The sequence below is a fragment of the Carassius carassius genome, chromosome 26 (genome assembly GCF_963082965.1).
Source record: "Carassius carassius chromosome 26, fCarCar2.1, whole genome shotgun sequence".
Taxonomy (NCBI): Eukaryota; Metazoa; Chordata; class Actinopteri; order Cypriniformes; family Cyprinidae; genus Carassius; species Carassius carassius.
This window is the reverse complement of record NC_081780.1, coordinates 24,218,459-24,243,245: the sequence shown is the minus strand read 5'-3', so window position 1 is coordinate 24,243,245 and position 24,787 is coordinate 24,218,459. Positions and strand designations below refer to the sequence as shown.

The 24,787-nt window shown below is 36.8% G+C and overlaps 1 protein-coding gene across 1 annotated transcript in view; it reads right to left on the bottom strand.

The window, feature by feature from the left end:
• Window positions 1-1,252, bottom strand: part of LOC132106024 (zinc finger protein 271-like) — a 145,288-nt gene extending 144,036 nt beyond the window's left edge. Inside the window, exon 1 of the mRNA XM_059511617.1 lies at window positions 1,232-1,252. The gene's annotated coding sequence lies outside the window, so the exon portion shown is untranslated. The remainder of the gene's footprint in view (window positions 1-1,231) is intronic.
• Window positions 1,253-24,787: the final 23,535 nt, after the last annotated feature.

Below are 24,787 nucleotides of genomic sequence, written 5' to 3'. Positions count from 1 at the left end.
TAATTCAGTTTATAGAGGTTTATGTTTTGAATGAATATTTACGAGTGTTTCCTGGATCAGACATTAGAATAAATAAGATTACTTCTATGTTGTGGCAATGCGGTGTGAGATGTATTCATAATCCAAAAGCTGAATAAATAAGCTTTCCATTGCTGTATGGTTTGTTAGGATAGGACAATATTTGGCCGAGGTACAGCTATTTGGAAAATAGCAAAATATAAAAAAGTCAAAATATTGAGAAAATCACCTTTAAATTTGTCAAATTAAGTTCTTAGCACTGCATATTACTAATCAACAATTAAGTTGTGATATGAATGGTTGAAAATATCTTCAAGGAACAAGATCTTTACTTAATATCCTAAGTGTTTTTTGTTTGTTTTGTTTTTAAGACAAAATTGATCATTTTGACCAATACAATGTATTTTTGGCTATTGCTACAAATATACCAGTGCTACTTATGACTGCTTTTGTGCTCCAGGGTCACATATATCTTACAGTAAAAGTCTTTTTGCATTGCCATTTGCAAAGTTGGTTGCACTGATTTACAGTGAATTGTAACAAACAAACAAATAATGCTCTACTGGGACATTCACGTGATTTAAAATAACCACAGTCCTATAGTGACTTTACTCAAAATGTGTTTTACTGGCGTAAAAAAAAAATTCAGTTCAACAGTTTCATGATTCCAAAAATCAAAAATAACGTCTAGTCACTCACATTTCCATAAGAACTTTGAAACACGGCTTTAAGAAATTTTAATGATACTTAAGATCTTATTTTAAATAAATAAAGTCTAATTAATTAAATATCCTCGGTGTCAGTTCAGTCACATTTCCATAGGAACTTTTGAAACATGGATTTTAAGGAAATGTAATGATAGTTAAGGTCTTATCTTTACACAGAGGATCTGTAAATGTACCACATTTGTCTTTAATGACTGTTTGAAGAATAAAAACCTACCTCCTTGTTCTTCATGTTTTATTCTCCAGGTTTCTGTTACCTCTTCTTTTATTTTCCATGTTCCTGGTTCCTCTTTTATTATCAGAGTTTCTGGTTCTTCTTGTTTTATTCTCCTGATTTCAGGCTCACTCATGTTCTCTTCTCTCTCCTCTTTAACAAACTCCATCTTCACAGCAGATCTCAGTTCAGATGATACTCCTCCAGATTTTGCTGCTTGATTCAACACTTAGTCGCGACTGTGAGAATGACAACATTACAGACATTTACTGACCTGATTCAAAAACTGTATTTTTCTCTTAGAAACATGTCTAATCGTTTTTATTTAAGGTCGCATCCCTACATAACAACAACAGAGAGCGCAGTGAAACTACTCTTCTTCCTCTGATGTTTGATGGTGTTTGGCAAACAAATGTATGTGTTTACCGCCACCCGCTGGACTGGAGCAAAACAGGACGTCGCCAGTTCGTCGTCATTTGGGGTGAACACCAAACGGAATTGAGGATCCCTATGCACTACACCCTTCGAAGGGCAGAGCCCTTTAAGTGAGTTATTTGTGTATAAGTGTGTAGGGCATTACTGCCCTGCTGAAAAAAACAATAGAAACCATTACACAAATTCTAATGGTTTCCATTACAAAACCATTACAAACCATCAGCAATTAACCATTAAAACCATTACCAAATGGTTTCCATTACGTAGTGTGTTTTGGGCATATTCCATTAGGATTTATTGGTTTGTATTGGTTTCCATTACAAGTTTGTATTGGTCACGATTTGCACATAATGGTTTCCATCACAGTTTTGTAATGGTTCTGATGGTTCCATTACAAGTTTGTATTGGTCTTTATTAGCACATATTTAATGGTTTCCATCACAGTTTTGTATTGGTTCTGATGGTTCCATTGCAAGTTTGTATTGTTCTTTATTAGCACATATTTAATGGTTTCCATCACAGTTTTGTATTGGTTCTGATGGTTCCATTACAAGTTTGTATTGGTCTTTATTAGCACATATTTTATGGTTTCCATCACAGTTTTGTATTGGTTCTGATGGTTCCATTGCAAGTTTGTATTGTTCTTTATTAGCACATATTTAATGGTTTCCATCACAGTTTTGTATTGGTTCTGATGGTTCCATTACAAGTTTGTATTGGTCTTTATTAGCACATATTTAATGGTTTCCATCACAGTTTTGTATTGGTTCTGATGGTTCCATTGCAAGTTTGTATTGTTCTTTATTAGCACATATTTAATGGTTTCCATCACAGTTTTGTAATGGTTCTGATGGTTCCATTACAAGTTTGTATTGGTCTTTATTAGCACATATTTAATAGTTTCCGTTGCAGTTTTGTATTGGTTCTGATTTGAATGTTTACCTGATAGCTGGTAATTAGGTCATTAATTAATATAATTAAATTATTTAAATTATTAATACAAACTGTACACAGGATTTGTTAAGAATATAATTTTTATTTATTTAAACTACATACCAACCTTTCAATAGCAAACAGTTCAGGATGTTTTGCAAAGAATTAAGAATATGCACCTAAAATCAAAATTATTCACAGAATACTCAACATAGTTGGAATTAACACAAAACCTTGACATTACAGTTTATTTTAATTATTGTTATTCATTAATGCATTATAGAAATACAGGAACTATGAACTGTGTTTGTGGCTTCATTGTAGCTGTCTCAGACCTGCAAAAAAAAAAAAAAAAGGACAATTCGTTAGGACAATGTACCACTTAAACCACATTACCAGTATGTGAGATTATCCATACATATATTTATATGGCAGTCTCAAAAAAGTTGCAAAAACTTAGTTGTTGACAAAACATCATCATGTTTAAATTCATCCAACACTTTGGAGGTACTTTGAGCAGATTCAAGTTCTTGACAGATGTGAACTTTTGTCCATTACTCATTTTATGTTCATGAGTAATACAAACCAGTTTGTTTTGTTCAGAGTCATGTTTAGGAGCATGGAAAGTAAAGCCAATGTTCCTACAGTAACAGACCAAAGTGAAACACTCTTGAACATTTTTTAAAACAATTACTTTAGAATAACCTTCTATTAGTAAATAAATGTTAGTTATTCCATGGTCTGTCTGAATACTGGATTCCTCTCGGAATTCTTGGAATTCTGGTTCCAAGTCAGTTAAATCACTGTTCCATACCAGAGACAGTTTATAAGAGACATACCACTTCCTCAATCCTCAATAAAACTATATAAGGAAAACCCATAACGGCAAAGATGGCGGTTGTATGCACATGTCCCGCCCCTCTCGTTGGAAAGCCAATCATCTGCTTTTAACATTCAAGTCGCAGAACATTTAAGCCTATCGTCTGGTTCCACTGACGCATGCACACAGTTGAGGTTTTGCAACAGCGGAGAAGATTTGGTGACAGCGAGATGTGGTGTGTGCAAGATGGGTCAAAATTATTGATTTTTCTTTCATGCCAAAAATCATTAGGATTTTAAAAAAGATAATGTATAATGTATAAATATAAATGTTCCATGAATATATTTTGTAAATTTCCTACCATAAATGTATCAAAACTTAATTTTTTCTTGCAATTCTTTTCTTAATAATAATTAACTTTTTTATTTTATATCCGAACAAAAGCATTCAAGTAAGAAAAACAAATAATCAAATGTAAAATCCCTTTATTCATTACAAATAAATTAATTATTAAAACTATAAAAGCAGTTCAATGAGTCATTCTGTGTATACAGGTGCTGGTCATATAATTAGAATATCATCATTTCAATTCAAAAAGTGAAACTTGTATATTATATTCATTCATTACACACAGACTGATATATTTATTTATAAATGACAACTAAGGAAAATCCCAAATTCATTATCTCAGAAAATGAGAGTATAACTTAAGACCAATACAAAGAAAGGATTTTTAGAAATCTTAGCCAACTAAAAAGTTTAAAATTAAAAGTATGAGCATGTACACTACAATGCTTAGTTGGGGCTCCTTTTGCCTGAATTATTGCAGCAATGCGGCGTGGCATGGAGTCGATCAGTCTGTGGCACTGCTCAGGTGTTATGAGAGCCCAGGTTGCTCTGATAGTGCCCTTCAGCTCTTCTGCATTCTTGGGTCTGGCATATCTCATCTTCCTCTTCACAATACCACACAGATTTTCTATGGGGTTAAGGTCAGGCGAGTTTGCTGGCCAATTAAAAACAGGGATACCATGGTCCTTAAACCAGGTACTGGTAGCTTTGGCACTGTGTGCAGGTGCCAAGTCCTGTTGGAAAATGAAATCTGCATCTCCATAAAGTTGGTTAGGAGCAGGAAGCATGAAGTGCTCTAAAACTGGTATATGACTGTGTTGATCTTGGACCTCAGAAAACACAGTGGACCAACACCAGCAGATGACATGGCACCCCAGACGCTTCTGACGCTGTCTGTTGTTTAAGAGTGGCTTGACACGAGGAATGCGACAGCTGAAACCTATGTCTTGCATATGTCTTTGTGTAGTGGTTCTTGAAGCACTGACTCCAGCTGCAGTCCACTCTTTGTGAATCTTCCCCACATTTTTGAATGGGTTTTGTTTCACAATCCTCTCCAGGGTGCGGTTATCCCTATTGGTTATATACTTTTTTTTTTTTCTACCACATCTTTCCCTTCCCTTCGCCTCTCTATTAATGTACTTGGACACAGAGCTCTGTGAACAGCCAGCCTCTTTTGCAATGACCTTTTGTGTCTTGCCCTCCTTGTGCAAGGTGTTAATAGTGGTCTTTTGGACAACTGTCAAGTCAGCAGTCTTCCCCATGATTGTGTAGCCTACAGAACTAGACTGAAAGACCATTTAAAGGACTTTGCATGTGTTTCGAGTTAATTAGCTGAATAGAGTGTGGCACCAGGTGTCTTCAATATTGAACCTTTTCACAATATTCTAATTTTCTGAGATACTGAATTTGGGATTTTCCTTAGTTGTCAGTTATAAACATCAACATTAAAATAAATAAAGATTTGAAATATATCAGTCTGTGTGTAATGAATGAATATAATATACAAGTTTCACTTTTTGAATGGAATTAGTGAAATCAACTTTTTGATGATATTCTAATTATATGACCAAAACCTGTATTTATCAGGGTATATATAACTGTAATTTGAATGTCGGATTGAAATGAACACTGTTATTAGAGTAGCTAATTGTTAGCATAAGTGCGGCTAATAATAATAATTAAAAAAATAATAATTAGCATGTTTTTGTGTTTTGCTTTGGTACTGAAATTGGTACAGAGTACAATGGATTATCACTGGTACTGGTACTGAACACTGAAATTTTGGTACCGTGACAATTAGGGCTGGGACAACGCGTCGAGGTCATCGATGACGTCGACGCAAAAAATACGTCGACACAAAATATGCGCATCGATTCGTCGACCTGTTTTTATTTCTCTAAAAAACGTTTGCAAAACGTTTACCTTATGTGCGCTGAATATACGCGATGGCCGGATCAACATTCTGTCCAAAGTTATATAACCAATCCAGGGTTTTTTCTGCATTGATCTTTTTTTTGGCGGCTGTCAAAGCCTTATTTGATCGGTGAGTGATGTAGAATAGAATGACTGTGCTGCGCCTGACAGGGCGCGTACGAGAGAGAGAGCCCCGGCTGTGCGCGCGCACTCACAGTCTTCAAACAACACGAGCGCTTCTTGCTCTCTCTCTCCCTCGTGCATATTAATCAAAATCATTAAACACGATAGAAAAAGGGCGAAACACCAAAGTTTCACGCGTGCTCGCGCACTCACAGTCTTCAAACTACACGAGCGCTGTCTTGCTCTCTCTCTCTCTCTCTCTCCCTCGTGCATATTAACCAAAATCATTAGACATGATAGAAAAAGGGCGGAACACCAAAGTTTCACGTGGAGCATTCGTAGATTTTTTTTTTCTACATGACAGGCTGCTGGCTCCTGTTAATTTAAATTTTTTATTTTTTGGAAAAGCACTATCTGTATTAGCTTAAAGCCCTAAAGTTTACATTGGTTACTGTATTCTTTCAATTGCTCTAAACAAGTATTTTGGGTGAACTTTTTTATTGAATGCTAGACATCAAGTTGTTATTTTCATCTGAAAGAAGAACTGTTTTTCAGTAAGCTAGGCCCTATGTGTTCAGTAAGCTATGTGTTTTCAAGGCTTCAAGGTTTTATTGAATGCTATCTCTATACAAGTGCAAAGTAATGCATTCTTAGTCAGTCTTTTATTTTGTAATTTTAAGAGCAATAAACATATATTGCAATGTTAAGGAATTCATGTTTTTTTCATTCAGATATGTAAATCAACATGTATAAATTGTTAGTAGTCAATTAATGGGGGAGATAATCGAAATCGAAATCGAATCGGTCCGAAAAATTAATCGTTAGATTAATCGATGCATCGAAAAAAATAATCGCTAGATTAATCGTTTAAAAAATAATCATTTGTCCCAGCCCTAGTGACAACACTAATAGTTAGTAAAACTGAAGACCTTGATTAATGTGTTCAGGTGCACTGCAGGTTGGAGCAAAACTCTGCATGTAAGTGGACCTTAAGAGACAATGTTGAGATCTCCTGCAATATGTTCTGAACATGCACTATAAAGAGGCAGAATGACTTCTAGACTGATGACTTACAACACTGGTGTCCAGTCCTGGGCTGAAGGACCAATGATCCTAGATCAGCTGCCCAGGTCTGCTTAACTGGGGTTGGAGCTAAACTCTGAAACAAGAGAAGACAACCAATATTATGAAGTTAAAAAAAAAAATGATTCAGAAATATGCACAACGTCTGAAAATGCACAAAGATGAGAAGAAAGCTATGTGTTTAATGAGAACTTTCAACACACTGAAAAATAAGAAGCAATATTAAGTCACAGATGCATTTTTATTTATTCTTATTAATATTGTTTAAATATGTTACAGTAACCTTGTGGTTTATCAATGATTTTCAGTCTCTGAAATAGAAAATATCTATCAGTGCTGAATGGCATCATACATACATCATATGTAATGATATTTAACAAGAGTTCTAATACTGTGTTGCACTGGACAGCATAACAAAATACAACAGAGCCTATTATAATCATTGATGCTCTCTACACTGGATGCGGCACGACACAACAAATCACAGACGGTGATCTGATGCCTCGTCCTATTTATGATGTACTGACACAAAGTTTGAATGATTTTTAACAGTCACTTTGGTGCATCCAGTGTAGACACGTTGTGAGCGTGTGTAGCTTGGAGATAGAGATTTTTCAAGTCTTATGTACACTAAGAAAACTGCATTTATTTGATCATAAATAAAAACGGTAATATTGTGAAATATTAGTACACTTTCAAATAACTGCTTTATATGTGAATATATTGTACAATTTTATTCTTGTTTTCACAAAGCATGATTTCTGAAGGATTATGTGACACTGGAGACTGGAGTAATGATGCTGAAAATTCAGCTTTGATCACTTATTAAAACATACTTAAATAGAAAATAGTTATAAAAAAATGGTAATTTCACAATATTACTATTTTACTGTATTTTAATCAAATAAATGCAGCAGTGGTGAGCATAAAAGATGTCTTTGAAATACATGACAAATTTGACCCTTACATTTTTGAATGGTAGTGTATGTTTGACGTATTGCTTACTATTCATGGTCCATAATGTCTAAAAATGTTCTTCGACAGGAGATATGACTCTAGAGCACAGAACCTAGGAACATAAGCATACTGTCACAGAGACAACAATATTTATTATACAATGCCAGGTATAAGGCATAAACTATAGCAGAGGTGAAATGCAGAAAAGAAAAATAATAATTTACAGAATATATAATTTACATAATAATTTACAGAATATATATATATATATATATATATATATATATATATATATATATATATATATATATATATATACAGTACAGACCAAAAGTTTGGACACACCTTTTCATTCAAAGAGTTTTCTTTATTTTCATGACTATGAAAATTGTAGATTCACACTGAAGGCATCAAAACTATGAATTAACACATGTGGAAGGTGTGTCCAAACTTTTGGTCTGTACTATATATATATATATATATATAACATTTTAGTTTTACTTATTTAGTAATGCTCCTACAGCTTGGACATCAAAATGTGTGTTTTCATCCTCTGTCAGCAGCTCCCTTCAGAAATGTTAAAATCAGGAACTTCTCCTCTGTCATTGAGGTTTTTTTCTGGCACTTCTGAAATCACAGAACAAGTGTAACATTATGTATTTATGTGTCTACCATGAAAGATCAAAACCTGAAGGTTTCAGCCCATTTTCACGCTCTATTTAAGTGATGTAACGTTATCCGGTTACGTTAGTGCACATTTTAGGATTAAACAGTGCATACTTTTAGGGTTAAATTAATTCGATAACTTCCATTCATCCGTTGATATATATATATATATATATATATAGAGAGAGAGAGAGAGAGAGAGAGAAAGCTCATCTACACACAAGATGACATTAAAAGCCCAAACTTAATAAATAAGAGCTCGTCTATCATTAACGTTACCTCTTGTAAGTTAACGTTAGTTAGCCTTACGGTTGAGATGCTAACTGACTTTTTCTGACGACACTAAACCATTTCTATAAAGTAATTATTAAACGGAAGCGTATAATTTACATGAAATAAAGTGTCAGAAACACTTTAATTTACTATTTGTGTAATTTTATAGACTAAACTTACCTAAAACAAAATAGTGAAACCACATTGAGTGTCAGCGATCAGCTGCTTGACGGTTGGGCTGCCGCCTCGTTTCCATGGTGACGTCCTCCGCTCCAGTTCAGCGCGTGCGCCCTTTACAGCACCTAGAAGTCACGCAGAATTGTTATTTCAACATCTATTTTTGGGCTATGTTTGGACCAAATCCGACAGACAAAACAAAGACCATTGCTGATTTTGGGCTAAATGTGGACCAAATCCGACGAACCAAGCAAAGACCAACTGTCAACGTCAATTTTTGGAGGCCATGACGAGCCGAGTTGATTTAGACAAAAAAAAAAAAGAATAATAATAATAACTAGATAAAAAAGTTTGTCAAGACAAACTTTAAGTTGGCTTGAGAAAGCCTGGCCCGTTTAAAAAGTTTAAAATTAAATTTTAAGTTAAGTTAAAAAGTTTGATAATTGCATTGCAGTTGCTAGGGTACCCGGAGTGGTTGCTAAGGTGTTGCCGTGCGGTTATTAGGGAACCCATAGTGGTTGCTAGGGTGTTGCCATGTGGTTGTTAGGGTACCCTGAGTGGTTGCTAAGGTGTTGGTTTGTGGTTGCTAGGGTACCGGGAGTGGTTGCTAAGGTGTTGCTATGTGGTTGCTAGGGTACCTGGGATGGTTGCTAGGGTGTTGCTATGCCGTTGCTATGGTACCCGGAGTGGTTGCTAAGGTGTTGCTATGTGGTTGCTAGGGTACCTGGGATGGTTGCTAGGGTGTTGCAATGCGGTTGCTAGGGTACACAGTGTGGTTGCTAAGGTGTTGCTATGCGGTTGCTAGGGTACCCGGAGTGGTTGCTAAGGTGTTGCTATGCGGTTGCTAGGGTACCTGGGATGGTTGCTAGGGTGTTGCTATGCGGTTGCTAGGGTACCCGGAGTAGTTGCTAAGGTGTTGCTATGTGGTTGCTAGGGTACCTGGGATGGTTACTAGGGTGTTGCTATGCAGTTGCTAGTGTACACAGAGGGGTTGCTAAGGTGTTGCCATGCGGTTGCTAGGGTACCCGGAGTGGTTGCTAAGGTGTTGCCATGCGGTTGCTAGGGTACCTAGGATGGTTGCTAGGGTGTTGCTATGCGGTTGCTAGGGTACCCGGAGTGGTTGCTAAGGTGTTGCTATGCAGTTGCTAGGGTACCTGAGATGGTTGCTAGGGTGTTGCTATGCGGTTGCTAGGGTACCCGGAGTGGTTGCTAAGGTGTTGCTATGCAGTTGCTAGGGTACCTGAGATGGTTGCTAGGGTTTTTGCTATGCGGTTGCTAGGGTACCTGGAGTGGTTGCTAAGGTGTTGCTATGTGGTTGCTAGGGTAACTGGGATGGTTGCTAGGGTGTTGCTATGCGGTTGCTAAGGTGTTGCCATACGGTTGCTAGGGTATCAAGGATGGTTGCTAGGGTGTTGCTATGCGGTTGCTAGGGTACCTGGGGTGGTTGCTAAGTTGTTGGTATAAGGTTGCTAGCGTACTCTGGGTGGTTGCTAGGTTGGTTTGGATAGTTGCTAGAGTGTTGCTATGAAGATAGATAGATAGATGAGTTTGAATGAGTTTGAATGGGTTAGTAATAGTACATAGAAGGTAAGTCTGATTGAGTCTAATGGGCTTCAGTTTGTTTAGATCTGAATTTTTGACAGTTGGAGTTTGACGGAATGTTCAGATGAGCAGAGGCTTTTCAATGCAAGTCTATGGGAGTTTTTATGATTTTTAATCTTAATTTTTAGGAAAACCGTAAGTCCGATCAGTTAGAAAAGATATAGCACACCCGGGGAGATCAGTCTGAAGAGCTGGGCTGAGTTTGGAGTCTGTAGAGTTAAAGCTCTAGGAGGAGTTAGAGTCAGAAGTTTTAGTCTCAGAAAAAGAAGAATAATAATAACTAGATAAAAAAGTTCGTCAAGACAAACTTTAAGTTGGCTTGAGAAAGCCAGGCCAGTTTAAAAAGTTTAAAATTAAATTTTAAGTTAAAAAGTTTGATAATTGCTATGCAGTTGCTAGGGTACCCGGAGTGGTTGCTAAGGTGTTGCCGTGCGGTTATTAGGGAACCCATAGTGGTTGCTAGGGTGTTGCCATGTGGTTGTTAGGGTACCCTGAGTGGTTGCTAGGGTGTTACTATGCGGTTGTTAGGGTCCCCCTGAGTGGTTGCTAGGGTGTCGCTATGAGGTTGCTAGGAATTCTGGGACGGTTGCTAGGGTGTTGCTATGCAATTGCTAGGGTACACAGAGTGGTTGCTAAGGTGTTGCTTTGTGGTTGCTAGGGTACCCCGGAGTGGTTGCTAAGGTGTTGCTATGCGGTTGCTAGGGTACCTGCCATGGTTGCTAGGGTGTTGCTATGCGGTTGCTAGGGTACCCGGAGTGGTTGCTAAGGTGTTGCTATGTGGTTGCTAGGGTACCTGGGATGGTTGCTAGGGTGTTGCTATGCGGTTGCTAGGGTACACAGAGTGGTTGCTAGGGTGTTGCTATGCAGTTGCTAGGGTACCCGGAGTGGTTGCTAAGGTGTTGCTATGCGGTTGCTAGGGTATCTGGGATGGTTGCTAAGGTGTTGCTATGCGGTTGCTAGGGTACCCGGAGTGGTTGCTAAGGTGTTGCTATGTGGTTGCTAGGGTACCTGGGATGGTAAATAGGGTGTTGCTATGCAGTTGCTAGGGTACACAGATTGGTTGCTAAGGTTTTGCCATGTGGTTGCTAGGGTACCCGGAGTGGTTGCTAAGGTGTTGCTATGCGGTTGCTAGGGTACCTGGGATGGTTGCTAGGGTGTTGCTATGCGGTTGCTAGGGTACCCGGAGTGGTTGCTAAGGTGTTGCTATGCAGTTGCTAGGGTACCTGGGATGGTTGCTAGGGTGTTGCTATGCGGTTGCTAGGGTACCCGGAGTGGTTGCTAAGGTGTTGCTATGTGGTTGCTAGGGTACCTGGGATGGTTGCTAGGGTGTTGCTATGCGGTTGCTAGGGTTCCCTGAGTGGTTGCTAAGGTGTTGCCATGCGGTTGCTATGGTATCTAGGATGGTTGCTAGGGTGTTGCTATGCGGTTGCTAGTGTACCTGGGGTGGTTGCTAAGTTGTTGGTTTAAGGTTGCTAGCGTACCCTGGGTGGTTGCTAGGTTGGTTTGGATAGTTGCTAGAGTGTTGCTATGACGATAGATAGATAGATAGATAGATAGATAGATAGATAGATAGATAGATAGATAGATAGATAGATGAGTTTGAATGAAGATAGATAGATAGATAGATAGATAGATAGATAGATAGATAGATAGATAGATGAGTTTGAATGAAGATAGATAGAAAGATAGATAGATAGATAGATAGATAGATAGATAGATAGATAGATGAGTTTGAATGAAGATAGATAGATAGATAGATAGATAGATAGATAGATAGATAGATAGATAGATAGATAGATAGATAAATAGATAGATAGATAGATAGATAGATAGATAGATGAGTTTGAATGAAGATAGATAGATAGATAGATAGATAGATAGATAGATAGATAGATAGATGAGTTTGAATGAAGATAGATAGATAGATAGATAGATAGATAGATAGATAGATAGATAGACAGATAGATAGATAGATAGATGAGTTTGAATGAAGATAGATAGATAGATAGATAGATAGATAGATAGATAGATAGATAGATAGATAGATAGATAGATAGATAGATGAGTTTGAATGAGTTTGAATGTAGATAGATTATAGATAGATAGATAGATGAGTTTGAATGAGTTTGAATGGGTTAGTAATAGTACATAGAAGGTAAGTCTGATAGGCCTTTTTCACGGAAGTTAGAACGCACATCCGGTTCAGCGTTTGTTGTGTAAAGTGACTTCCGGTCAAAATAACAATGGCTGAAGCTACATCGACGTGTTACTGTAGTGTCCCTTATTGTAAAAATAATAAGCAGCGGCAACCATATTTAAGTTTTCATGGTTTTCCTAGCGATAAATGTCTGAGAAAGAAGTGGATACATGCTATTAGACGAGTAGAAGGACCGAAGTTTACGATCCTTAGAGGCAGCACATTTGTGTGTAGCCGGCACTTTATCAGTGATGATTACACTGCCGCTACTGGCCGTAAGCGCCTCAGAAAAGGGGTTGTCCCGTCCTGCTTTATTTGGAACAACTGGGGAGAAACTTCACGTGAGTCTGTTTACAAATGAGTTAGAGTTCAAACCATACCATCTGACGACACCCAAGACGATGAAGTGGTTACTGAGGTGACCGCTGAAGCAGATCATGACTATGCAGTCACTCCTCTTCCAGGTAAAGTTAACGTTATGTTTATGCATTTCTAAAAACAAATTATTATGCAACTTTCCCGTTATGTTATATTATATTAAATATATTATTAAAGCTTTTATTACATTTATGTCCTTTCACTTTCAAGTCATATTATCATTTTAATACATTTTGACACAAATTACTGTTCCAGGAAGATATCAGCATACTTTATTTCTCAAATTAATGCTGCCACAACTGAGCAGTAATAAAATTAATAAAATTAAGATAAACAAAGTCTTAAAATGATCTAAAATTACCATTATAATAAACATTTGTTTTGAATCATAATAAATAGCCAGATAATTATATATATATGAATTTGTAAATCAGGCAGGTTGTATTACTGAACAACAACTTTGAGATATGGACACAGGGTCAGAGTGGGCAAATATCTAATTTTAGGTATATATGTAGCTATAATAATTTTTGTTAACATAAGTAATTAATAATGGTTTGCCACTGTAATAAACTTTTTTTGTGTGTGTGAATCTAGGTGCACAGGATGCAGCAGCTGCACGAATACAGGATTTGGAAGCTGAAGTCAGAAAACTGGAAAGTGAGGTCATGCAGCTGAGAATAGGCCACTCTCTGTCCCAGTTTCAGAGATTCTGTGCTTCAGATGAAGACATACGTTTTTACACCAGGTTTCCATCTGAAGAGGTCTTCCAAGCATTCTGGAAGTCTATTGAGCCCTCAGCATCCATGCTGGTCTACTGGTCTAGGGCCCAGAAGAAAGGACAGGCAACTGCTGTGGAAGCTTCTCACAGTCATCACCGCAGCTTGCCACTGATTGATGAGTTTTTTTTGTACTCATGTCGTGTTGCTGCAGGACTGAAGGAGAAAGTGTTGGCTGACATTTTCAAAGTAAGTGTCTCCACTGTTAGCCGCATCATCATAACTTGGGCCAATTATCTTTATCTTGTCCTGGGATCACTGCCCATATGGATGAGCAGGGAGCAAGTGAATGCCACATTGCCAGACAAATTTAGGCAGTTTTGTCCAGAGGTGAGGGTCATCATTGACTGCACAGAGATAAGATGCCAGAATCCATCTTCACTCACGCTCCAGTCTGAGGTGTTCTCCTCGTATAAAAACACCACTACCTTCAAGGGGTTGATCGGTATTGCTCCTTGCGGAGCAGTTACATTTGTTTCCAGCCTGTACACAGGTTCCATCTCTGATCAAGAGTTGACAAAACAGTCAGGGATTCTTGACTTGCTGGAGCCTGGTGATGCTTGTATGGCTGACAAAGGATTCACCATTGAAAAGATGCTGGCAGAACGGGGGGCCAAACTCATCATACCACCTTTTAAAACAGCAGCTCAGTTCAGCAAAGAAAATGCAGAGAGAACACAAGCCATAGCTCGTCTTCGAATTCTTGTTGAGAGAGCCATCAGAAGAGTGAAGGAGTTTCACATCTGGGACACCACTGTACCTTTAACCTTATCTGGAACAGTTAACCAGCTGTGGACTAACTGCTGCTTAATGAGCAATTTTCAGTGGCCGCTTGATGTCAAAGGTCACAAAGGGGTATGTCCATCATAGCCTTTTTTATTTTAAAGGGATAGTTCACTTTAAAATGCAAATTCTTTCATCATACTGTATACTCACCCTCAAGTTGTTTAAACCTGTATGAATTTCTTTCTTCTGCTGAACACAAGGGGAGATATTTTTGAAGAATGTCAGTAACCAAACAGTTACAGTTAACTGACATTCTTCAAAAATATCAATAGACAACATATGCCACCAATAGAAGAAAGCAAATTACCAATAGAGACCCACAGAGACCATTACAGTGTCCATTAAAACCATTAGAATTCCAATTAGACCCATTAAAACCATTACAAATTCTGTAATGGTTTTTATTGTTTTTTTCAGCAGGGTGCATCCAGCACCACATCCGTTGCTAAATGAATGGATAAATAAAGAACTTAACATTTACTTCTTGTCTAATTGTGTCTTAAATTTAATCACTCTCCTTCAATCAGCTTGGTGTTTAATACAAATAAGCAGTGGTGGACAGTAACGAAGTAGCTTTACTTCGTTACTGCACTTAAGTAAATTTTTCAAGTATCTGTACTTTACTGGAGTAGTTTTATTTTGAGTAACTTTTACTTTTACTTCACTACATTCCAAAGCATAAAATCGTACTTTTTAACTTCACTACATTTCATAAAACATATCGTTACTCCCTATAATATATTACGTGCTCCGACACGCAGAAGAGGTGTTTGATTCATCATAAACGAAATGAGTCTTTTCAAAATAAACTTAAATCGGATCGCAAATCGCACCAAACGATTCGTTTACGAATTAGAATGATCCGATTGCAGCCTACTGTCTATGGATTGCAGCTGTTCTGGAGTCGACCACTCACTGATTCAAATGAACCGTTTAGTGCAAGTCTCCAGAAGTAAGAACCGGGAGATCTTCCCAGCAAACAGGGGACGTCCCCCGGACGTTGCGAACGTCTACTTAGGTCCGCATTTGGTCCGGTTTATAACGTTCGCTGGAGGACGTCCCGAGAACGTTCGCATTTGGTCCGGTTTATAACGTTCGCTGGAGGACGTCCCGAGAATGTCCGCATTTGGTGCGGTTTTTGGTGCGTTCGCTGGGGGACATTCCAAGGACGTCCACTTATTAAGAAATTATTTTTTGCATATTGACATTACTATGGTTTTAGTACAAATAAACCATAGTAAAAATAAAAAACATGGCTATTTGTGGATATGAGTGAGTGAGTGTGAGTGAAGTGACATTCAGTATGGTGACCCATACTCAGAATTTGTGCTCTGCATTTAACCCATCCAAAATGCACACACACAGAGCAGTGAACACACACACACACTGTGAGCACACACCCGGAGCAGTGGGCAGCCATTTATGCTGCGGCGCCCGGGGAGCAGTTGGGGGTTCGATGCCTTGCTCAAGGGCACCTAAGTCGTGGTATTGAAGGTGGAGAGAGAGCTGTACATGCACTCCCCCCACCCACAATTCCTGCCGGCCCGGGACTCGAACTCACAACCTTTCGATTGGGAGTCCGACTCTCTAACCATTAGGCCACGACTTCCCCCTGTTCTACTAACAAAAATAATATGGTTCTACTAACAAAAATAAATAAATAAAAAATACTATGGAACAAATCATGTTTCTTAAGATTGGTTTAGAAACTACTCAATATACTGTAAAACATGACCTTTATATTGATCCTTTACTCATATTACAAAGATCCAACCTGATTTGTAATAATTTTACTGCATTTAAAATTAATAAAAAGATGATACATTGTAATTGTTTTCATTGAATAATTTCCCCCACCATTACTATGACTTTTAAATACAGTCAATTTAATGTGCTGCATAATCTAAATCACAGTGCACATATTCAGGGCAGGCAATAGTGGAAGCATTGTGCAGTTATAGATTAACTGATTAAAAAAATGAAATATGACAATGTTAATGTGTTTTTTTTATTCAGAGTCTTTGCATAGTTCCATTTATGAAGTACTGTGTTGTTGCATAGCAAATATCCACACAAGCACATTAAATCAAGAAAAAACAAACTTGAATGTACAACTACAGCCCAAATAGAAAACTTTTATTACTGCCAAGGGTTCAAAATGTAAGCAAAGCAAATGAAAACAGAAATGCAGAATGACAGTTGCTGAATCAGAAGACTTCCAGACAGCAAGTGCAGGAGAGGCGGGCATAAAGGATGGGAACAAGTCCAATGCTGAAATTGCTGGAAAATAAAAATAAAGATACAGGTAAGACATACATCCTCATGTAAACTTGGGCAATTTCACAGTCTACACCCATCATTTAAACTGACAAACTGTTGGTCAGGCTGCAACAAGGTATTTTTTTGTCCCAAAATAATAATCATAATAGTAATTACAGTTTCATGCATAATAATGGATGGAAATATATGATTCTCATCAAAATATTATCAGAATAATCTTTACGGAGAGCTTACAACCTACTAGCTACGCTGTGCCTTAAGAACTAATGGTGCAATGGAATATGTACAGAGTAAGTTACAAACTAGCTAGTAGTTATTAAGACTCTAGTGTGGACTTTACGTTGCAATTTAAGAAAGAACTTACGAATGGCTGGTGCAACCCTACCCTGTTCTTTAAGGATACTTTTACACCAGTATTATTAGTGTTTGACATCCAAAAATATTTCAACCCTTTCTGTGAAGTATGCCGAACAATTTGTGTCTGTAATGACAATTTTTGGTCACACGTTTGTAGTTTGTCCATTTGAAACATTTTGAAAAATGTATAGTCACATTTGTTTATATTTGATCAAACTTGTATTGTATATTCATTCTTGTTTTTTGTTTTTTTTGAGAAGATACAAAATTTCGGCTCTCAGATCTGTAGGTCAAAAGTGACCAGATTTTAAAATGCAGCACAATCTATATTTATGTATGATTTAATGCCATATCAGCAGAAATGGCTATATTATATGTACAATGTTATGATTACATTAAATATTAAAGTACGCCATCTTTGAATTTTATAGTTTTATGTATAGGGATTTAAACGTGATCCAGAAAATGCTAACTTTAGCCTAGCATACGATCCTACCCTCCCTGCAAATTTCCGTCGAAATCCACACCTCCAAAACACATGAACGCACATAGACCTGAAGTGAGACGACCAGAGACAACGTTATTAGATTACATCATGTGTCATTCAGCAGTGAGAAAACTTTACAATACAGTGAACAGCACTAAAATAACCAACACAAACAACACTATGCCTGCCATTCTCGCTCTGTCTGCATGTATGATGTCTGCATAAACACTAACAGGCTATGCAAACACACGTTGACTGACAGGGAACACGCTATAATTTAATTTGAACTGAATGCAATGATTGAACAAATATTTTATGGTCCTACGCCTACCACAGTAGGGCTGCATGTCTTGAATAGCTCAAGAATTAAATAATTCTATAATAATTGGTGTGATTTTGTAGGTAACTGTACCTTCATAGAAAATAGATATTATAAAAAATCTAATACAAAATTCAATGTCTGGAATAGACCTTTTAAAATTCCATGATGTTCCAGAAATTCCATGACCCGTGGGAACCTTGATAAAAATACATTTAGACTGCTTAACACAGTTCACACTGTCTGTCCTAATCCGGATTCTTTTGTGCATATCCGATTGAAATCTGATACGGTTTAGCAAGTCTAAACAGCCAAAAATTACATTTAATGCGATTTTTACGATCCGTTTCAAACTACATTCATATTCCGGAATGAAAGCTGAGTGAGGTGGATGAGACGAGAACACCGTATAATGTGTGTGAAAATAAATCCTTGAAATTTTTATTCCCTATCTGCTGTATTTAAATGTCCATGATTGGTATAATATCGTGTGTGGAATATCTCTTCATATGTTCCGATGGGATTTAATGCCAAGATAAGATGTAATGTAAATTTATAATTAACTATGTATTGTACATAAAATATATGGAATTGCGCATACTATTTTGTCATTAATTTATGAATTTTTGTTTAGTTTGGTTCATTAATTATAAATGTTATTTGTAACCTGCAGTAACAGTTGGAAACATTTAGGATATTGTAAGTAATCAACTGAACAAAACATAGAACACTGGCCTAGTGGGTTTTTGGATATTTTACTGCAAAAATCTTACATAGTGCACCTTTAAGACATTACTGATTGGGTTTACATTAATTTTGCATCATAAAAGCATTTTGGTGTGTTTTGAGAGAGAGAAAATGTAAGCAAGCAGAATACGGGTGTTTCTAAAACACAGTTAAATCTGCAGTTAAAATCTAAGCTCAGAATTGATCCAGAATCATTAGAAAGAGACTCATTTCTCCCACCACTAATGTGACCAACACAATATTAGATCGCTTAAACACAAACTGTTCTTTCCTGTAGGCGTAACGTGCCAAGTTGATGCTTTTCCTCTTGCTTTACTCTCGTGTCATGTGACCAGACTGTAATCGCAACTTTTACGGTTAAAAAATCGTGTTTTATCATATTGCGATATTATCACAAATGCAATTAGTCGTTCAGCCCTAATATCTATTAAACAAATGCTAAGATTTGTAATAAATTCATGTTCCGTATTGAACACCCCATATCCATTTGGTTCACAAAGATACATGTACTATTGCAGCCCTAACCAATATGCTATTAAAATACTGTATTAAGTAGAGATGGGCATTTTTCAAAAACATTGTATTCGAATATTTGGGCTCATAACAATTGAATATTCGAATATTCGTTTATTTAAATGACGTCTAACGAGAAATACGTTCTTTTTTTATTTGTCAAGTTTTTGTCACCAATTCTGAACAAGATGTGCTAAGCAAAGTTTCTAACCGCACTTTGTGTTTTCTGTTCTTAAACCTGACTCCCTCAATGAAACTTAAAGGACGCATATGTCTAGAGATAATTTTGCTGTCTAATAAGGAATCATCTCGGCTCACTCGGCGCTCACCTGCAAGACTCATGAATGCAGTGATGGACAGCTGTCTTTCCTCATTCGACTGGTGTTTGGATTTCATGTGATTTCTCATTGTGGTGGTGATATTGCGATAACTCAGTTTCATTCATTCATTTGATCAAAAAGTAATTCCATTTTGTAAGATCATTTTCAAGTAGATCCAAACTTTGCGCTGCAGACTACGACATTATGCGATCACACATGCGTGTAATACAATCCACTTGTTAAACACACTCCACAGCGCCACCCAGTGCATTTAATTATAACTGCGAGTTTTAGTGCTTGAAATTTAACATGGATTCACTGCATTCAAGGCCAGCAAAGCAACGTAGTAAAATTCGAATAGTATTTTTATTTTTCGAATAATAATTACAGATCGAATATTCGAATATTCATGCACACCCCTAGTATTAAGTACTACTTTATTAACTAATTTGTATAATAGAAAAGCAAAGTTACTGTAGTGACGAGTAAACACATTTTAACGTTTAATTTATGAAAAAAATCTTACCTTTTAAAGGGGTTTCTGTACCCGCAGTCTTCCAGCGACGCGTCTGCCAGCTGTGTGTGAATATCATATCATAGGAGGATTATGGCCCAACTTCCTGTTCACCTGTGGGTCTAAATGCATGGCGCCACCTATTGTACTGGAGTTTAATTAAAATTAGAGTTATATCTAGGGTTGTATCCTGTTTTTACAGTCTATGGTGCAAACACACTGAAAAGTAGTTATTTAAGCAGACCATACAAACAATAGGTGCGCCAGTGCAAGTAGCTTTTGGGCCAAATCAGAATAATCACCTCCCATGTTTGTAGAAAGATGTGGATCACTTCATGAACTTGTTCCTAGGTCACAGCTGTAGATTGTGCAGACCATTGATTTAGTCTGAATATATGTATAAATAATGCATATCTTTTTGGAATTATCTTTAAACCCTTATACATTATACATTAAAAATAATTTAATTTAAATGTATATTTAAATAATACATTTTGACATTAAAAATACAAACTATGAACAATTTATAAATTGTTTACTTAAAAACAAAACCATGCGTTACGACTTTAAGTTTTATATGCTATGTATCACAAAAAAATAACACTTATTAAGTTTGATATAAGCAATATTAAGTATTATGATATTAAGTAGGTAAACATTCAGTATGACGGAACAGCGTGGCTACATCTTTTAATTTATCTTGTTTTAAATAAATAAATATATATATATATATATATATATATATATATATATATATATATATATATATATATATATATATATATATATATTATATGTTATTTTTTTATTCTGTTTTCTCAGCCTGTGTACTTCTGGCCAATATGTCCTCCAAAAAGGTAAGTTCAGTACCAAATCAAGTTATATGGTTGATAGTTTGAGGGAAAGAAAAAAAAACAGATTAAATCTGGAAATGTACTGAAAACCTTAATTTATTGCATTATTGGCAGAGACACCAGTACAGTAGGTTGATGACACCCAAAGAGCGTAAGAGGCAGTACAATAAAATCTGGGCTAGAGTGTCAAGGGCACAAAAAAAGGCAGCCAACAAGGAAAAGATCAGTTCAATTGAGATGGCCAGCATTGCTGATAGTGACAGTCACAACCAGCTCTTTGAGGAGGAAAATCTTAGCATGTTTTCAGATCCAGCCCTGTCAAGTTCTGAGAGCGAACAAGATACAACCACTCTCAGGGAAGAACTTTCAGAATGGGCATGTATGTTTCAAGTTAAACATAATGCTGTGGATGCTCTCTTAAACATCCTCAAAACACATGACCAACATGTATCTTCCCCCTCTGCCTCACCACTGCTGCATCCAAACCCAAAACACAAGACTTTGTTAGTGACACAGTTCAGGAATTGGCAGAACTAATGCAGAATGGTCTGACCTGGGAAGGCAAGCATTTAAACATCCAGCTGAGATGTGTTACCTGTGATGCTCCAGCCAAAGCCATGGTCAAATGTGTCAAGCAGTTCTCTGGTTACTATGGGTGCGACAGATGCACACAGAGGGGATCCTGGGAGGGTCGGATGACGTATCCTGGTGTTGACAATCTGACCTTGAGGACAGACCAATCATTCAGGGAGTGTTGGCAACCAGAACACCATCAAGAGGAGAAGATTTCGCCTTTCTCTGTCCTCCCAATTGACATGATCAAATCATTCCCCATAGATTATATGCACCAGAGCTGCCTTGGGGTCATGAAAAAGTTGCTGCTATTGTGGACAAGAGGTAGATCAGAGTACCGCATGTCATCAGGAGATGTGACCCGTGTAAGCAATAGGCTGGTGACACTGAAGAAAACAATTCCTGACTGCTTTGCCAGAAAGCCAAGAGGGTTGCAAGAAATTGAGTGTTGGAAAGCAACCGAATTCAGACAGTTTGCATTATACACTGGGAAGATAGTTCTGAAAGGAGCACTACAAGGACAACTGTATGAACACTTCTTGTGTTTTAGCACTGCTCTGTGCATCTTAGTGAGTCCAGAACTTACAAAGACACAAGGGCCTTATGCCAGCCAACTACTGCAATACTTTGTGGAGAAAGGACGGGAGATATATGGAGAGACATTTTTAGTGTACAACGTCCATTCATTGCTGCACCTTTCAGAAGATGCTCAAAACTTTGGATGCCTTGACAACTGCAGTGCGTTTAAATTTGAAAGCTATCTACATCAGATGAAGAACATGGTCCGCTCTGGAAAAAATGTCTTAACTCAAGTAGCAAATCGTCTGGAGGAAACATCAAACCTGAAGCTAGCAAACAAGGAAAATGTGGTGTCATTGAAAGGCCCAAACAATGTGTTTGTTTTAAGCCCTGAAGAATGTTGTGAGGTGGTGTCAGAAGGGATGGACAACACAATGTTATGCAGAGTGTTCACCAATTTACAGCCATATCTGATGACGCCATGTGATTCCCGTCTTTATGGAACGTATGTCGCTAGCATTAGGCACTCACAGATGCGTTGCCTTGGCAGAAAGGCACTTGAAAGGAGGGCATTCATGGTGGAACAACATGATGGAATCAGAATTGTCGTGTCCATCCTTCATACCTTGTAGGCTGTGGCAAGATGTACATAGTTATTTATTAGTTTAATTTAAAGACACAGAGCAATACAACCAAATCAACAAATATGTCACAAGACTTAAGCCTATCTGGAGAAGAACATTTTAACTACAAAAAACAAAATTAGAATGTCTAGAAACAAGGAGGATGAACAATAACAACAAATGGATCTGATACAAAACAGCCATAATCAATTTATTCATGAGGTTAGAGCATGTCCTATGGTCATCTATTAATAGCTAATCACAAACAGTTTATATTTATAAAACAAATTTAACTTTTCTGTTTAATACAGGATTATTTGCGCTATGTTGTGCTTCATTTTATTGAGCACAATGAAGTTGAGGTGGCTCCATCCAGCTGGTTGGAGTCGAACAATGAGGTAAGACTAAGTCCATATATAATTATAAATGTTAAATATTAAATAGGTTTATTGTAAATGTGCAAATGAAAACAAATACATCTATGTCTGAAAGGTATTGTATTGCTACTGGCCTCACTTGAAAGCTGGTACTATGGTAAAAAAATGTGCCATACCAGATAAGAAGCTATGGACTAAACATCAAGTCAGAATATTTTCTGACACAGGTAAAGTATGCAAAATAATACCTTACATAGTTTTTAATCAAGACAAAAAAAAAGGCAAATATTTCTATAATAAGTTATGTTGCTTTGTGAGCAGATAGTTATGATCTGGCAAGAAAGGCACAAGAGACATCACATGTTGAGGACTCTGATGAGAATAGGGGGAGAAAAGTCATTCCCCCAAGACGATTTAGAGGTATTTAGATATGTTGTAATGAATAGGGTAAAGATCTTCCCTACTTTATTATGATAGGTAATATTTAACATTTGTTTTTTGCAGAGGAAGAAGTCTTGTCCAGCCAACCCAGATGGACAAAACAGACTCAAAGCTGCAAGTATACATATAAACTATAACTGAAATGAGAATGATTATGAAAAGCCAAAATTTCTGTTCTCTATAAATGTTGATTTTGTTTTACAGTTCATGAGAATGGTGAATCGTCTCAAGGTGAATTCATTGTGGTGTGTCCATACCAAAAAAATGGGTTTTAAATATCAGTGATGTTATGGTTTTTAAAAGGAGAATGAATGATTCAAGACATGACATTTTGTATTTACTTCTATTTAACTATATAACATAATTCTTTATTTTCACTATTCCATTTGGCCATGAAGATGACATTGCCAGCTTACAAGCAAAGAAAAAGAAAACAAAACAAAAAAAACAGATCAAGAGTAGCAGAAACTACACCTGAGTGTAAGTAGAAAATGAATGTCACTTTTAAAAAAATATAAAAAGAAGTCAATAGTGCTTACATTATTGCTGTAATTTTTTTTTTTTTTTCTTTCAGCTGAGGACACTGATGAAGGTAAGACCACTGTTATTTAGTTTTTAGGTTTAATCGATGTGATGTATTTTTTACTCAGTTCTTTTCTTACTTTAGATGAGGAGCTGCAGCCGAAAAGAAAAAAACAAAAACAATCTTGTTTGATGTTGCCCAATGCTCCTTCTTGTGAGTACATTTTTAGTTTAAATTTTTCAGTAACTGAGTATTTATAGAAAGAAGTTTAAGGTTGGGACTTTTTTAATGAACTAAATTAAATAAAACAGCAACACAGCTGTTTTCAACATTCATAATAAATGCTTCTTGAGCAGCAAATAAGCATATTAAAATGATTTCTGAAATATCATGAAGACTGTACTAATTCAGCTTTGCCATCACATTAATTTGAAAATAAAATAAAATAGAAAGCAAGTATACAAAATGAAGTAATATTTCAACTTTTATATTATATATATATCAAATAAATGCAGCCTAGGTGAGCAGGATAACAGAAAACTTCATTGTAACATTGTGTTGATTGATGTGGTTACAGTTCCCTCTGTTTCAACACTCCAACCACAGTCCAGTTCTACAAGCCAGCAGATTCAAGGTACGAAGAAAGACTTTATACACATATATACCTGTACCTATACCTGGATAGATATGTGCAAGAATTGTGATTCTAACAGCACACTTTAATTCATTATGGGCCCCTTTCAATCAGTTCTGTTCAATCAGTCTTTTTGCCATTTGCTATAAAATGTATATAATATATATAATATTTTGAAGGGCATAGGCCTTTTTTGTGACATTAGGTTTATTTGAAGATTGTTTATTAAATAAATGTTAAAATTGATAGATTTTAATTATACTGTAATGCTGAATGGC